This window comes from Cryptomeria japonica, chromosome 4 (assembly GCF_030272615.1).
Source record: "Cryptomeria japonica chromosome 4, Sugi_1.0, whole genome shotgun sequence".
In the NCBI taxonomy this organism is placed as follows: Eukaryota; Viridiplantae; Streptophyta; class Pinopsida; order Cupressales; family Cupressaceae; genus Cryptomeria; species Cryptomeria japonica.
In genome coordinates this window covers 133,225,214-133,241,228 of record NC_081408.1, presented here as the reverse complement: position 1 = coordinate 133,241,228, position 16,015 = coordinate 133,225,214, and the positions used below count along the sequence as shown (strand labels likewise).

General features: G+C 32.6%; 1 pseudogene; it reads right to left on the bottom strand.

Moving 5' to 3' along the window:
- Positions 1–4,791: 4,791 nt before the first annotated feature.
- Positions 4,792–9,278, bottom strand: LOC131050365 (putative disease resistance protein At5g47280; annotated as a pseudogene).
- Positions 9,279–16,015: the final 6,737 nt, after the last annotated feature.

Sequence of the window (16,015 nt, the reverse complement as noted above, 5' to 3'; positions counted from 1 at the left end):
TTTTTTTGTTTATATTCATATTGTTGATTACATATGCAAATATTCATTTAAATTTATAAAAGGAAAACCACAAAATATAATGAATACAAAATAATGAACTCATTACACATTTATTAGATTGAATATCGATATTTATATATATAAAAAAAGGCATGTCTACCAAGTCAATACAAGTATTACAAAAATGTGGCATATGCCATGTCTAAATCAATATACAATAAAAATGTAGAATATATCTACATGAATTGGTCATTCTATGACCAAAACTAACACTATATGATCCTAAACTTGTGGTGCATCATCAAAATCAAGCCTCTTCGGCGCAGTATGTGGCTCTGTAGATGGCTGCAAAACCACAATAAGTTAGAATTCTTTTGTAGAAAATAGTTCACAATTAACAACAGAACTATGCATTTAACTTTAATTCCTTTGCAATTGAAATGTAGATTACCTCATCGGCTGATCTAGTAGCTAATGTCTTTGCTCTCCTCTCCTTGTCACTCTTAGGAGTTTTCTTGAAGACATACTTAAATGGATCCACGTTATGGTCGTACCGCGAAGAAGTCTATTGTAGATTAAATGTACAATTAATATAATGTACTAACATAAATATATAAAAAACACTTAAAAGCTATAATATAGAGAACAATGGCGTACCTATGCCTGAGATGCTTCTCCAATGGACTGAGGATGGCTCACCATCGATGTAGAAATTGTCACTATTACCTATACAAAAAATGTACAAAGATTAAATACAATTAATATAATGATAAGTATTGAAGGTTAAAAACAATTAATTTTACATATCAAACAAAAGTGTACTAGATCCTGAGATGCTTCTCCAGTTCAGGGAGGAGGGTTCGCCATTGACGAAATAGGTATGGATTTTTCCTGTATGAAAAAATTATAAGATTATAATATATCACAAGTTCACATGTACGCGTGCATATAATAATGAAATCAAGAAAATAAAGTAGAGATACATACCTCTGCCCTCTCTTGAACCGCGGGTGAATCAGGTGCATTCAACATATCCACAAAGCTAAATGGTCGTTGTACATGTAAAATAGACAAAAAACACTAATAAATCAATCTACAAACCCCAACTAATACTTTATTTCAACATTTTCAAATAGTTGTACAACTAAAAATGTCTTCAATTACCTTCTTCACACATTTCGGCATCTTCAAGGAATTCTTTTTCTTAGGACGAGCCCTAGACGAGGAGGGGGTACCCTAAAACCACAAAATTAACATGAGATATTAGTACAGATAATAAATTAAACATAATTTTAAAAATCTAAAATGAAATGACTTGCATATTCCATCAAAACAATACATAAAAAGAGTTGTACAAAATATGATACCGTATAGCCTTGTAGGCCAAAATCGATCGCTGAGAGCATGATGTCATCAATCAGGGACATTTCGTCCCCTGTCAACACCTACAAACCAGAAATTGGACCAAGCATTGAAGATAGTTAGTATATCTTGTAGTTTTTTGAATTCAAAGTTTACTACTCTATTTTAATATGTTACAAAATTTATACCTCAGGCATTGAAGTTGCAGCTTTAGTAATTGGAGGAGGTGTATGGGATACCGCTACTGCATCCTGAAATGCATATTATTTGTCTCAATTTAAATCGATGTATAAATGAAAATTCATTTATGTAATTACAAATTTAAAGTGACTGGTAAATAAAATGTTATGAATTCAAATCAACACACCTGTGTTTGTGGCTCATGGGCAAATACCATGTCCATCAACTCATCTGTCAGCACGACATCCTCAACCATGTGAGCCTGACATCTACAACCGCAAATTATGCATAGATGATATGAGTATCCATCTGCACCAGCTGCATCATCTATCCTCGAGCAACTGACACACATATGCTCGATGGGCTCTCTGTCACCCTCTAACGACTCATCATCCAATACAATAGGGTGTGGTAATGATGTCCCATGCTGGATGATGGCACTAGTCAATGTTGTGGCTGCCTGAAGAGTCTGTAGCTCCATCGACTCTTTCAGCTCTAATGGGATAGCCTAATGCACCTTGGGTTTGGGTGCTAGGGGGCGGCGACTCTCCACAGCTAATCGCCTATGGGCTCCAGGTCTATCTTGGGCAGAGCCACCACCTCTACCATGAAACTCTCTCATGTCAAAATAGTTTTGCCGCACATTGAGCACAAACTCACAATATATTTTTTTCAAAAAATATAATGGCACCTCATAATTATTACAAGGTGGATCATCAAAGACCATCCACCACCTCTACCAAAAATGATTTTTCATCTGCGCATTGGTACACCAATGTATGGGAAACCTCTTTGCATTAAGAGGTAATGACTGACCAGTTTTGGGATCAACAAAAAGGGCACATATTTGTTGTTAAGAATTTTTTTTGGTTTTTACTCCATCGTATGATAGCCCATTGGCATAGAATTGACGACACCTATCCCTAAAGCTTCCCCATTTGGTAATTTCTATGGAAACAGTTATGGCACCACTAGCTAATGTTTCTAGGCTAGTGGTGAGGGATTGATGATGGTCAAGTTCAGAAGTTTTCAATTTTACAATCTGTCTATTGATTTTAAACGTATTTTGTCCTAACTGATTAATTAATTCTTCCTGTGTTTCGGCTGTGCGATCAAAAAGAGGAATTGGGGGTTGTTCTTGTGTGTTTTTAAGAGGTGCATTTGGTTGTTCTTGTGGGTTTTCAAGAGGTGCATTTGGTTGTTCTTGTTCTAGATTAGAAGAATCTGGTTTTTGAAACAAAAAATGAAAAAACATAATCAAAATTAATGAAATTAAATTCAAAATGTAAAACAAATTGCATAAACCAGAAAGAAAGACAAAAATAAACAAAAACTAACTTTAATCCATAGCCTGGAGGACAAATCTAGCACCCCGTTCACGGTTTAGGAGAGGAAATGGGGAAAAAACGAAGTTAAAAACACAATTCACGGGTAAATGAGACCTAGTTTTGTTTTGTTTTTTACCAAGCATCGCATACGCGATTTTATTTGGTCTATTAGCATGTACGTGCTCATTTTCCTATGAGCAGCGTGTACGCGCTCATTTTTCAAGGCGTAGCGCATACGCGCTCATTTTCCTAAAAGAAGCGCGTACGTGCTACATTTTCTAAGCTCGGGAAGAACAAACCTAAGTGCGTACGCAGGAATTTCAAATTTTAAAACTATGTACGTGCTGCTTGTTTTTCCAAGTTTTTTTTGGATGGTGTCCACTTTTCTAACCACCATCTTTGTGCACACGCCCAATAATGTAATGGTGGATGGATATATTGTAGAAATGTTTAACTCTAGAATTACACAATAATGTTTTAATAAACCTTAGAAAAATCAAAGATTTCAAGAAAGGAAGTCTCACACTTACTAGAATATCAAAACCATCAAAACCATTCAATGCATGTAGGGAATGGCAAATTATCCTAACAATCACCAAGGTTGTTATTTTTAGTCAAGTTAGGAAATGTTGGTTGCAAACTTGGTAGAACCCAATCAAATGCCTATTAGAAAATAAATAAAGTCAAAACATCACCAACTTGATTATTGATTGTTATATTGAATCCATAGATTGTACTATCACAAGACAAAAATTTAATTACATCAATGTTACCCAATCACACTATTATTAAAAACTCATATTGAACATTGTAACGTAAATATACAAAATAAAATGATTATAAGAATAAATAAATATGTATAATAAAATCAAACACATAATAACATATTATATCATAACACACTAACATAAAAACTATTCAACACTCAAACTAAAAAATAAAATAAAACCAAAATAAATAATATAAAAATATACTACAACAATTAATACAAATAAAAACAATTTATTATAACAATAATGCAAGGTAAGCAATTTTTCTCATAATTAAAAGAAAATGAATATTCCTATACCTATGATTTTATATGCTAGCATCTCTATAATATAAACTTTGTAAGTGAATATCTACAACTTTGTGTGATAGTATTTATATAATCTACACTAGCACAATCTATCAGGCATCTATTTTGTTGAAGTTACATAAGCACAATTCCAATTCCATCTTTCATTTATGACACCTCTAATTTTAATGAATAATGATTAATATCATAATTAAAGACCATGACCTCACCCTCATCAATTCCAATCAACTTATAAAATTGGAATCCTTTTAAATTAAAAACAAAAAAAATATTAAACATGATTAAAAGTATTGTGGTTTGATTGATTATATGCAAAATTGCAAAAAAACAATAAACAAATAACTAAACCACCAGAATACAAGTAAAAGAAACAATTATACTAAATTTTTTTTAAAAAAAAAAACTATATAATAAAACATATTTTTACTAAAGTCATTTAATATCAATTGTTATATATCAAATTTAAGAAATTCACAATGCAATGACTAATATTAGTATTAGCACTTTTAATTTTAGATATCTATTATCATGACTTCAATTTAAAATTTACAATAAATTAGAATAGTAATGAATAAAATATTTTTTCTTTTTTTTTTTATTAATAATGTAATAAAATAATGATGGCATTTTGAAACTTGAGGATCTCAATTAAATTCTAAATCATATAGATTGAAGCAAAACATGTTAGCATTAAATTTTTAAATAGAAATAGAAATAAAAATTTGAAAAGATAAAATAAATGAACAATAATTATTAGAAGCTAAATTGGACTGTTAATCGACTTCTAAGTGTTCGAAGTCAATTAGAAATTTTGAGAAATAATATAATAAAATATAATTTAAATTTAAATTTTGAGTAATTTTAATTTCATCAAATACAAAATAGTCAAACAGAGTTTAAGATTGTATAATTATCACAAATTGTAGCTAACTATTACATATAACTCAATCTGAAAATTAAAACTAATGTTCAGGAGAAGTTTAATTAATCTGTAGACAATTCAAATTTCCAAACTAATATAACTGCGGTGCATGTCCAAGTGACCATGGAACTCCACTGCCACATAATCCACGCTACACATAAAACATAATCGAACGGACTTTGGAATGGAGAAAACGTTTGCTCTGCAACCACAACAAAAAAGAAACTATAAATAAGAAAAAAAAGGTTTACTTCAGTGAGCATTTGAGTGAAAATTTGCTCATGCCCTTTATAAATTTGCTCATACCCTGTATTGTATATGCGGCCATTAGATTGTACATTTATATTTATATATATTAATTAATTGAAAATATAAAATATATTGTATTCTAATTTCTAATTAATTTGATCAAATGTAAGTCTAATAGCTGAATAAATTATTTGACCTTTATAAATCTGTTCTAGTAAATAGAAAAAAAAAATTATTGATATTTTACCAAGATGTGAGTCAATTATCAAGCCAATCCAAACTGAATTGTAGTTCCACAATTTCAACTCTGAGCTCTGGAATAGCAAGTCCCTTGGCCTTCAACCACTGTTTCCCAATCTTTTCATCACAGCTAACATGTTCCAGGGATGTTAGTCCCAAAACACTTCTAGGCAGCCTCTTCAAACGAGAACACTCTCTCATATCTAACTCTGTTAAATTCTTCAGTAGGCCTATTTCCTCTGGAAGTTCTTTCAGACCCACGCATACTGAAATGTCCAGATATTCCAACCATCCAAGATTTCCAATTGATGATGGCAGCTCTTTTAGGCCTGGCAGTGCTGACAGCCTTAACACTCTTAAAGAGCTCAGATTCCCAAGGTCATATGGTAACCTCTGAACCTGGTGGCAGTTGGTAATAGACCACATATGAGCAGATGGCATATAGCAGATGTTTGGGGGCAACTCCTCTAAATCACTGCAGTGGTCCATGTTAAAATCATGCAGCTTGGTATTGTTGAATGCGGAGGAATTTTTGAACCCTTCACATAAGCTTAAAGATAGCTTCTCCAAGTTCTGCAGTGCTTTGCTCTGTTTTAGTACAGCTGTTGCAATCACCTTCTCCAAGCGGACACTTTTGAGTTGAGTGAGTGAAGATAGGGCTTCTAAACCTTTCACAGTTGCCCTCTTTGTTCCATAATTGTAGACCATGATAAATTTCAGTTTCTTCATGGATTTCAAACATGGAGGGAGGTGATATTCGCTCGCAGTAAAGACTAATATCAGAACCTCTGCTTTCGGGAAATTCATCTCGTACCACTGATTTTCCCCCATAGGGCCTGCACGTACAAATCACAAAATGAAATTCAATTACCGTCTAAAATATAGGACAATTGAAGTTTGAATTATCCTACTATTTATTATATGTCAGTTATGCTCATAATATATCCACAAAATTTGGTATGTAAATTTAACATCAATTAATGACACTTTAACTAGACGCAAAATTTGGTACAGAAAATTTAAAATCTATTTAAACATATGGCCAGAATTTCAGATCCCATCTGTCAGAAATCTTGAAACCCACCTGTGTGAACAGAGACAATTTGAGCATCAAACTGTGTATCACAAAATGCCCATGACCCTGGTGAATTAAGCTCTTTTCTGGGCATAAGTAGCCTCTTCCTGTGGACTAAATCGCCATGGCATCCCAGATACAAGGCCAAATCTCTCATTACATCGTGCTGATAAAAGTACAGCTCAGAGACACTTCCATGAGAAATTACTACTCCGCTCCTGATAAGTGCAACCACCAAGTCAATAATGTTAAAAAAAAAATATTAACAAAAATTTAATATATAAAAGACATGTTTGAGAGCTTTAACTGTGTTTTTTGGTTCATTTTTTAATTTTCCTCACGATCTGAGACATTGATTCAACAAGAAAAACACAATAAAATCTTTTAAAAAATTCAAATTAATGTCTCGTAGATAATTACCCTGAATTGCTGGTTAAATTCAACAGATTTCTGCTTGCAAGTTCCAACAGGATGACAAAGGCATCCTGCCATTCCAGATTCCGAACATAAACCCAAATATCTAGCAGTGCATCAGCACAGATCTTTTTGTCCTCTGGAAATGACCCCAAGTCTAAGAAACATTCTCTCACCACATCATCTAACAACTCGACACTCGTCTCCAAGCATTTAAAAAGCCCTTCTTTGTGGTAATCTGATATTGGTTCCCCTTTGGAAAGCTTAATCTTTGCAATCTCCCAGACTACAGGAGGTTCACCATGCAATGAGCTTGCAATCACCTTAAGAGCTAATGGCAGACCTTTACATTCTGCTTCCACCTGTAACTCATAGAATGGAAAAACATTCAAGAGGTCATTGCAGGACAACAAAAATTACACACATAGTTTGTGTCCTTTTCTTTTATAATCTTTCAAGTGATATACAATGGACACTTACTCGCACCGTTGGCAAATCAAGAATGCAACCCAAACCTGAACTGCCCAAAATGACAGTTGAGACAAGTAAGCTGACTCCAGAGATCGCAAATTTGGATCTCTAAATTTTTTATTTAGATTTGGATCTCTAAATTTTTTAATTTAATTTTGGATCTCTAAACTTTTTAATTTAATTACTTATACTAAATCACTTGAAAATTTGATTTTATAAATTTATTTTCTGCAAAATGATTAATTGAATGTTTTACTCTTGCTAGCAAACTCCTTATTTCCTCCTGCCTTATCCAGAAAAAATTCAAGAGGAATAATTTTGCTGTAGAAAAAATCCCAGATATAAAAAATAAAATAAAAAATAAAAATTAGGCATATTTAAAAGTATGACGGATTTCTTCCAACTTGCAAAACAGAAAAGAGCTCAGAGAAGAATAAATACCTCCTCCACTAGATTTGCATCTGCAGTGCATGGAATTGAAGTCTGTCCGAATGCTCAGAAGCAGAAACGTGACAAAGCATCTTCATGGCCCAGCAATGGCAATTTATACACTTGAGTTGAGAGGTTTTTTGGTATAATGGAACTGTCTCTAGTTGTGATGAGTGTTTTGTATCCTGGGCCTTCAAATAGCAAGTTTTCCAGGCTTACTCTGTCCCAGACATCATCCAGAATCACCAGAGTTGGCTTCAGTTGCTTCAGAAGCTGCTGTTTCAGCTGTATATGTGCATCTTCCGCATTCTGAAACTCAGGTTTGTTCTTCCCAACTATCTTTTCCCACATGGTCTCTAAAATAGTTTTAAGATTTGGGGACTGTGAAACTGTGATGAAAAATACGTTGTTTCCAAAATAACCTGATCTCCACAACAAAACAATTCCTTTTTGTCAGTAAATTCTTTAACATGCAAGAAAAATAGACTAAAGCAGGATGTCTATTGGAAACTGAAACCAGTAATCAGTACATAGAGCAACACAAAACACCTTACGATCAGAGATTTAAAGAGTCTTGTGTCAATAACTCATTCCAGCAGTAACATCCCCAAAAAGCAACATTTGGCTTATGGGGATGTTAAAAGTTCGTCTCTTCTCAAGAGAAGGGGATGGAAAAACACCCGAAATCGTGGAATATGTTGGCATTCGAGGCAGAAGCCTTAAAAATTGCAGAGAGCACCTTTCAAATGAAAACTTAAAACAGGAAAAACATGACCAAAATTGAGGAGTAGCCCCTTTCACCTTTAATTTGAGTATCGTTGCAGAGAGCCAAGGCCAACGTCGTTTTACCGCCTCCTCCCATACACTGAACTCCAACGACAGACACTTCATTGTTGAACAAGAGCTCCTTCAAATCCCCAATGGATTTCTCTAGACCAACGAAAATTTCAGATTTTCCATAACAATTGTCATCATTATAGCTTGCAGAATCTCCTGCACTGTCGTTACAATCAAACAAATCATCCAAAACCATTTGCTGAAGCATCGTGGTATTCTGGGAAGGGTCTTTTGTTAGCATGGAAGCTTTCTTGAAGATGAAATCATTCAGTCCCCTGCTTATATCTGCAGCCTCGGATGGGTAATTATTTTTCAGCTCTGCTAAAAGACCTCTGGTATCGAGCAATATCTGGACAGGAATTAAGCCCAGAAAGCCATTAATATCCTTTTCAAGCTTGAGAATCTGCGAAGCATACCTATAATTGAGAGGGGGGTTGAAAGTGCTAATATTTTCGCATTTTTTCAGTAGTTCGGCACCTCTTACAAGTGTATCGTAAAACCGGTGAAAGAGGGGATTTTGCTGATCCTTGGGCAATTTCAGATCAGATATATAAATTTCCTGAATGGCTGGTGTTAAAAACTTCAGCAGAGCACTGACTCTAACGCTCAGACGCTTGCAATTAAAAACCTGTATCTTCTATATATCACGAGAATAATAAAAAGATGTATTCTCACAGACTACTTACTTTCCTCTGTTCTAACATTCATTGCTACTCTAAAATACAAATAGAAAAAATGAAGAGCATTTGTTATAGTTATTATCAATAAGTTTCTCTTTAAGGGAATTATCTACTGTATGATTATGAATGGATGTGATGAACCAACATGGTGCATTTAAATTAATATAGCAATCTTTGTCTTTGCAAGAAAAATTATAAATATGATGTTTACATAGCTAACTATAGTATGATTTATTAATATGGTTTCCTATAAGGTGTTATCATGTTATTCATTAATTTTAATATTGTTACATTATGCATGTAATGCTTTTTATTTGAATGTCTCGATCAACATTTCCATATCAAATGTTGGTATTAATTAATAATACCAACATTAGTTGATATAATTTACCTTTCCAATTCCATTCAACATGTACCAGACAAAACACATGTACAATGCTTAACCATTACACTACAAATATTTGTAACTCTAAACCATTTAACAACACTTTTAGTTATTATTACTGGTATTCCATTAAAATTTCCTTAAGATTGTGGTGCTTGTGGTTGGGAATAGGACATGGACTCAATCGTTGAATTATGAGGGCCTCCCCTTTAGCTATCAGAGTTGCTTCTCAATGGGTCATTTTCTCTTGGATTGTTCTCTTTCACACCATAAAGGTACTGCTACTTGGTGGAAAGATGCTACTCCTGATCATTTGATGGTCAAGGCTTCTGATTCAGTTAATTTTGATGACTCTTCAATGGTAGATGGCAACTTCTGGTTGCTACTAAAGTGGCCCTGTCTAGCCTTGAGGCTTCTACCTCTGTTTCTCCTGTTCTGCAACAACAATTTGCTCATGGTGAGTCTTCTCCTGATCCTGTTTTGCAGTAGTAGTATGCTCTATTTGTGGACAATAACCTTGTGGGGAAATCCCCACTTGATCCCTCCATTGATGCTCCTAATAATAGTATTGCCTAGGCTGTTGTTGGTTATAGGTAGAAAGGTAAGTCTTCCCCATTGCGCCTCCTCCCCCAAACTCCTTTATGTCAATTTTTGGGGTTTTCTCCCCACTCTTGAGTTGGGTTGTTATTGGTTTGGTAGAACTTTAACAATGATCTTTTGACTTGTTGTTAAAGCCGTGTCTGGCCTAAAATTTGTTATGGGTCGACACCCTTGTGTTGTTGCCTTTCTTTTTTGCTGCCTACGGGTTGTTGTATACAAGGCCAACACCCCCCTTATTTGCTGCTTATTTTGTTAAAAAACATTTCATATAAAGAGAGATGCATTTAAATAAAAATGACTTAGATATAAGAATTTCACCATTATAATTTAAAATATCAAATCAAATAATTATTGATAGTTTTATGTTTCATTAATATCTAAAAATAAAAATAAATTACTTAAAAATATCTTTTAACTATTAAAATTATTTATATAAATAATTTTAAATTATCCTAAGAAATTCACTAACTAATAAAGAAAAGTAAGAGTGGCGGTCAATGTACAGCAAATCTTTGCCGAACTTGGAACTTCACAATTTTTCTTCATACTTCTTTCACGGCAAGAAACTCTCACGAATACCATGCCTTCACTTTCTTTCTGTGTTCATTTTGATAAGAAATTTCTCTGTAAACTAAAAGTTTTTTATTAAAGTAAAAGAAAACGTGCATTTGGATGGATAAAGAAGGATGCTTCACAGTTTTTCTTGAGGAATTTCGCCTCTTTCTACGTCTTATATTGCTAAGAAATTTCGTCCTGTAATAAAAATTCATTGAAGCTGAGGATGGCTTTATGACCGAAAAATGGATCATCAAAGACAAGTGGAACCTCCTTGTATCACATAAAACACGTTAAAGTAGTAAAGAAGGCGAAGGTAACAATCATAAATGGCTTTACAGGTTTAAAGGTATCCAAGCAATGAGTTCATTCACATCAGGCCTGTCTCTAAAATGCTCAAAAAATGTATCGCTATAACAAATTTCCACTTGAGACTATCTTTGTCATTATAAAATGTGCCCCCACTACCAATGGTGCGGCATAAAGATGTCACGAATGATGTAAACGTGCTAAGTGTGATATAAATTTGGAATAATTCAAGTCAGACATTGTATTAGGGTCTTTTTTATACTATTTCATGTGTAATCTCAGTATATGGTGTGTTATGATTAACAAAAACCAATAGAAGGATCTTCATCATACATTAGTACTTATTGTTATCTTAAATTTGGATCATTAATTTTTTTATCAATATGATCTTCGATTTTATGTTTAACGTATTTATCATGTATGTGATGATAAGAACAGTATTATGTGATGCAAGTATCAAAGGTAAAGAAATACGATTGTGATTTATAAAATTGTTTCAATATGTCATGCCCAGAATTTAGCGACATGCTACCCAAACAACTTTTTTTTTTAAAACATCATTTAAGTACACTTACCTTCCAAAGAGGGAAACTTGCCTCTTTTAGGTGAGTGTTCAGTTGAGTTCTTTATATTGAATCCATAACTAAATTAAACTGGCAAACAATAGAGTTGTTTTATTTTTAGGATACTCCTACCTTGACGAATAAGAGGCACACACAAGAATCCCTTTACTTAAAAATCTCAAATACAATTTTCATTTCATAACCTAAGGGGATTGTTCAGGCTAAAACTTTAATTTCATGTAGTTTACGTAACAAGTACGCCATTCAGTGTAATCACTTAATTTTAACCAGCTAATAGGATCTAAATATATTAATTTATCGCACCATTATCTCAGCTTAAGGTATGCTATTAATCACTGAAGAACATATTACTTTCAGCAATGGAAAAAAGGGCGCAAGAAAGAATATCATCATAATAAGATAAAGAATTAAGGTATTTTCATTGTTATAAGATAGGAGACTTTATTAATTCGTTTTACAGGTTTTTTAATTTTAGATTTAAAAGTGTTAAACACTCAGAATTTATTGGCATTCTTCGCTTAATGTATAGAATTTAAGACAAAATTTCTCTCTTCTTCTTTACGCATGCTATTTTCTCTTTGGTACTCTGTTTATCTTTATTCTAAAAGACGAAATACTCTTTCACAGACGAAATGCATATCGATAGAATCCCTGTCGGGTTATAAATATTGTCTCTACGGTCGCAGGAAAGAAGTATATTCTTCCAACACAGTATTCATATCTGTAAGATAGTTTGGTAGTCCAGCACTCTAGAGTATATCTATCTACTCATTCATTTTTGTTGATAAATTCATTTTAGTAAGTTCAGATATTTATATATTCCTTGATGCAATAACTATATATGTGCATATAACATCAAATCTTTTACTTAGATAGCCTCGAAAATAACATACCAGGGGTATAAGGGCATTAGATATTATATTTTCATTTAATAAATGAAGTGGAGCCAACGTGATAGACGTATACTTGTTGAAGGATTATAGCTGAAGCTAAACATTTTTACTACAAGGGCAGACATGCTAAGTTTCTACTCCTCTTCTGGTTGGTAAGAAGGATGATGCCATAGTGATGCATAGAACTACAAATTGTCCTTCAAATTTCATTTATATAAATTTATTTACTTTCCAAATCAGCCCTCAGAGGTAGACATACGAAGATACAAGGTACTGAATAATGTCCTAATGATACCTCTTTAAATAGCACTTATTCATTCTCAATGAATAAGAGAATATTTTTCCAGCTCCAAAGAAAATTTAGTTATATTTAAGATGAGAAGGTTAATATGAAAATGCAAAGACTAAAAATCATCTATCTAGAATATCATTCAAGAATGATAAGATAGTGCATATCTCTTTACCTATTTACCTTAAATATATTAAACGATGTCATCTTTCTTCTACTACAAAAAGAATTTGTCTACAACAATTTAAAATATATTCTTTAATTAGCACCACTTATTCTTCAAGGAGGACACCATATAAATACTGTATGACAAAATAGATATTCGTAAACCATCTTCAAGATTCCTAGAAAATTGTTTACACATATGTGAATGAAAGTAGTCTTGCTCTCTACCCTACCATTAATGGCATCATGAAGCCTCAAGGGCTCTATCCAAACCCTCGACAAATGAAAATCCACATAAATCCAAAACTGACATAGAAACAAAACCTATGAAAAAATGAGATTTCACAACCCATAATAGCCATACTTAAAATTATCCAAAACCCTATTTTCTCTCAAAAATAAAATGGATTTGTAAATGGACGCAACCATCTTCTCTAGAACTACATTCAAGAAGGATTTTGCATGATGTAAATTTTATAAGGATCAATACAAGAGATAGAAATAGAGTGTAGGGACTTACCTTTGTACATAGCTTGTAGCAAATAAGCTACTCCTTCCTCTTTCAAGACCTTCTCATCCAAGCTTCAATTCCCTTGCAAGAGCTTCTCAATTTTCCTACAACTCCTCAAGATCTCTCCTCCCCACAAAACATAACTTAAGAAAAAATTGAGAATGAACCCCAAAAAAGCTTCCCTCTCAAGCTTGAGAGGAGATATAAATAAGTAGTGATAACTTTAAGAAGAGCCCCCTCAAAAAAAGATATTAAATCTTCATGAATATTTACATTTTTTAAAAATAATTTTATTTGCTAATCTTTCCTTTTTTTCAAGAAAAATATTAATTTTTTCAATAAATTTTGATATATAGATTTTTTTGGTAGAAAATCTTGGTGAATCTTGGAAAATAATAAGTATGCATTAATTACTATTGTAAATCCTAACATTTAAAAAATAAATTCTTATAGAAAAGTAGAGGCCTGAAGGTGGAAATCATTAATGATTTTAAGGGGTAGACTCGACATTATTTAATTACTATCATTAATTGAAAATAATCTAATAGCCATATTTTTATTTTGTGAGATAAAATGTACCAAAAATTTGTTATAAACATGGGGCCCAACATTTCTTTTAGACCATTGGTTTCAATGAGGTCAACAATTGAAAACCAATTTCAACCCCCATTGGCATTACAACTTGTAGGTACATTTTACCTCATGGGATACAATGATGGTCATTAGATTATATTTTAAATCAATGGGGACAACTAAATATTACTGAATTAACCACAAAGTAACTAATAATTATGATATGATAAATTGATTAAAATAATTAGATTTCTACAATAAATTTTAAAATTTTGGCGAATCTAATCCAATCACATATTGAATATTGTGGTGAATCTTTGAGTTCAAAAATTGAAGTGAATAAATTCTCTAGCGATTTAAGTAAGACTAAAATAAGATTTTATAAGAATATGGTGATTTGGGTCACCTTAAAACTTGAACTATTAGCCAAATTTTGATTCCCAAATTTCAAAAAATTGTCAATTGGTGAATATTAACCACTATAAGGTATTGGAATTGGGGCTTCAACACCTTAATGGATAATAAAGCCACTAATTCTACTTGGGACCAATCTTACAATTAGGGAAGGGAATTTGATTGATTTAATCCTAAAAGGACTAAATTAAAATTAGGTTAATCATTAGCTTGCAAGAGTTGAAATTGAATCTGAATTAGGGTTGATTTGCAATGTTAGATCTAGGACCAAAAATGGGAAATTGACATAAAATAATAATAATAATATAATGTTCCAAATATCATGTAGAGTTGTAAACCTAGATTTGAGGAGGGAAAATAGATAAGAACCTGTGACAAAAATTTCAAACTAAATTGTTAGGACTGAGTGGAGCAAGTCGCCCTATTCCTTCACATATCAAGGGCAAACAAACTGAATATTTTTTAAATCGGGATGATGCACACAATCCATTATCAGAAGGTCATCGAAAATTTTCAAGACTGAGGGGAGCTAGTTGTCTTAGTCCTCTTCTTTTCGTGCTTCCAAAATTTGAGTCTAATTATCATCATCTACTTTGTTAGATTCCTCGCTTTCAATTCTCGAGACAATTCCCTATACAGAGAAAGGAATAAATAGGGTTGTTGATGGGGCTTTTCCTTAGGTAAACCCTTGTTTAGGAATTAACCTTGAATTGAATTAAAATTGTAATTTAAATACTGAAGTAAATATTACTTCATAATAGCTCAAATTTGTACTGGTTGATTGAAGGTTGATGATGTAATACTCTTTACATGTGATCACAAATGTTGATACAATAACATGACACTACATATAAGAGTCAAACACAAACATATTATTGCATCAAAATTGATGTGATTTTCTTGAAGACGCTTGAAAAATATGGTGGTATGAAATGCTACCTAGAATGACTGATGTTACTTGATGTTGATGCACGAATGTTGTAACACCTCACCAAGGAACCACAAAGGATCTAACTAAAATAAATTGAATACAAGAGAAATATATATTTTAAAAAGAATATTTAGTTTTAATCCTATAACAATTAGGAACAATACAAAACTTAATTGCACAAGTGGAAGGAAAACTACTAAACTATCCTCTAAGGTTCCTCAACTATGTTACTTAACCACATAGAAAATAAACAAAACTAAATATAATCATAGTTAACATTTGATCCATTCATTGATACAAAACCAAGAAAGCTAACAACATTAAATAATCCATTCGCATTTGATTTTACTAAATTAAGAAATTGAATTGTATTCACTTAACTTGTAAGACTAGATTCATTTTAAACCCAATATGAGAAGTTCCAACAACACACAAGATAGTAATCAACAAGTATATATGAATATAAAATTACATAAGATTATTATTTCAATTTACTATCATAGGTCCTACCAAATTATATCACCTAAATCACATTACATTC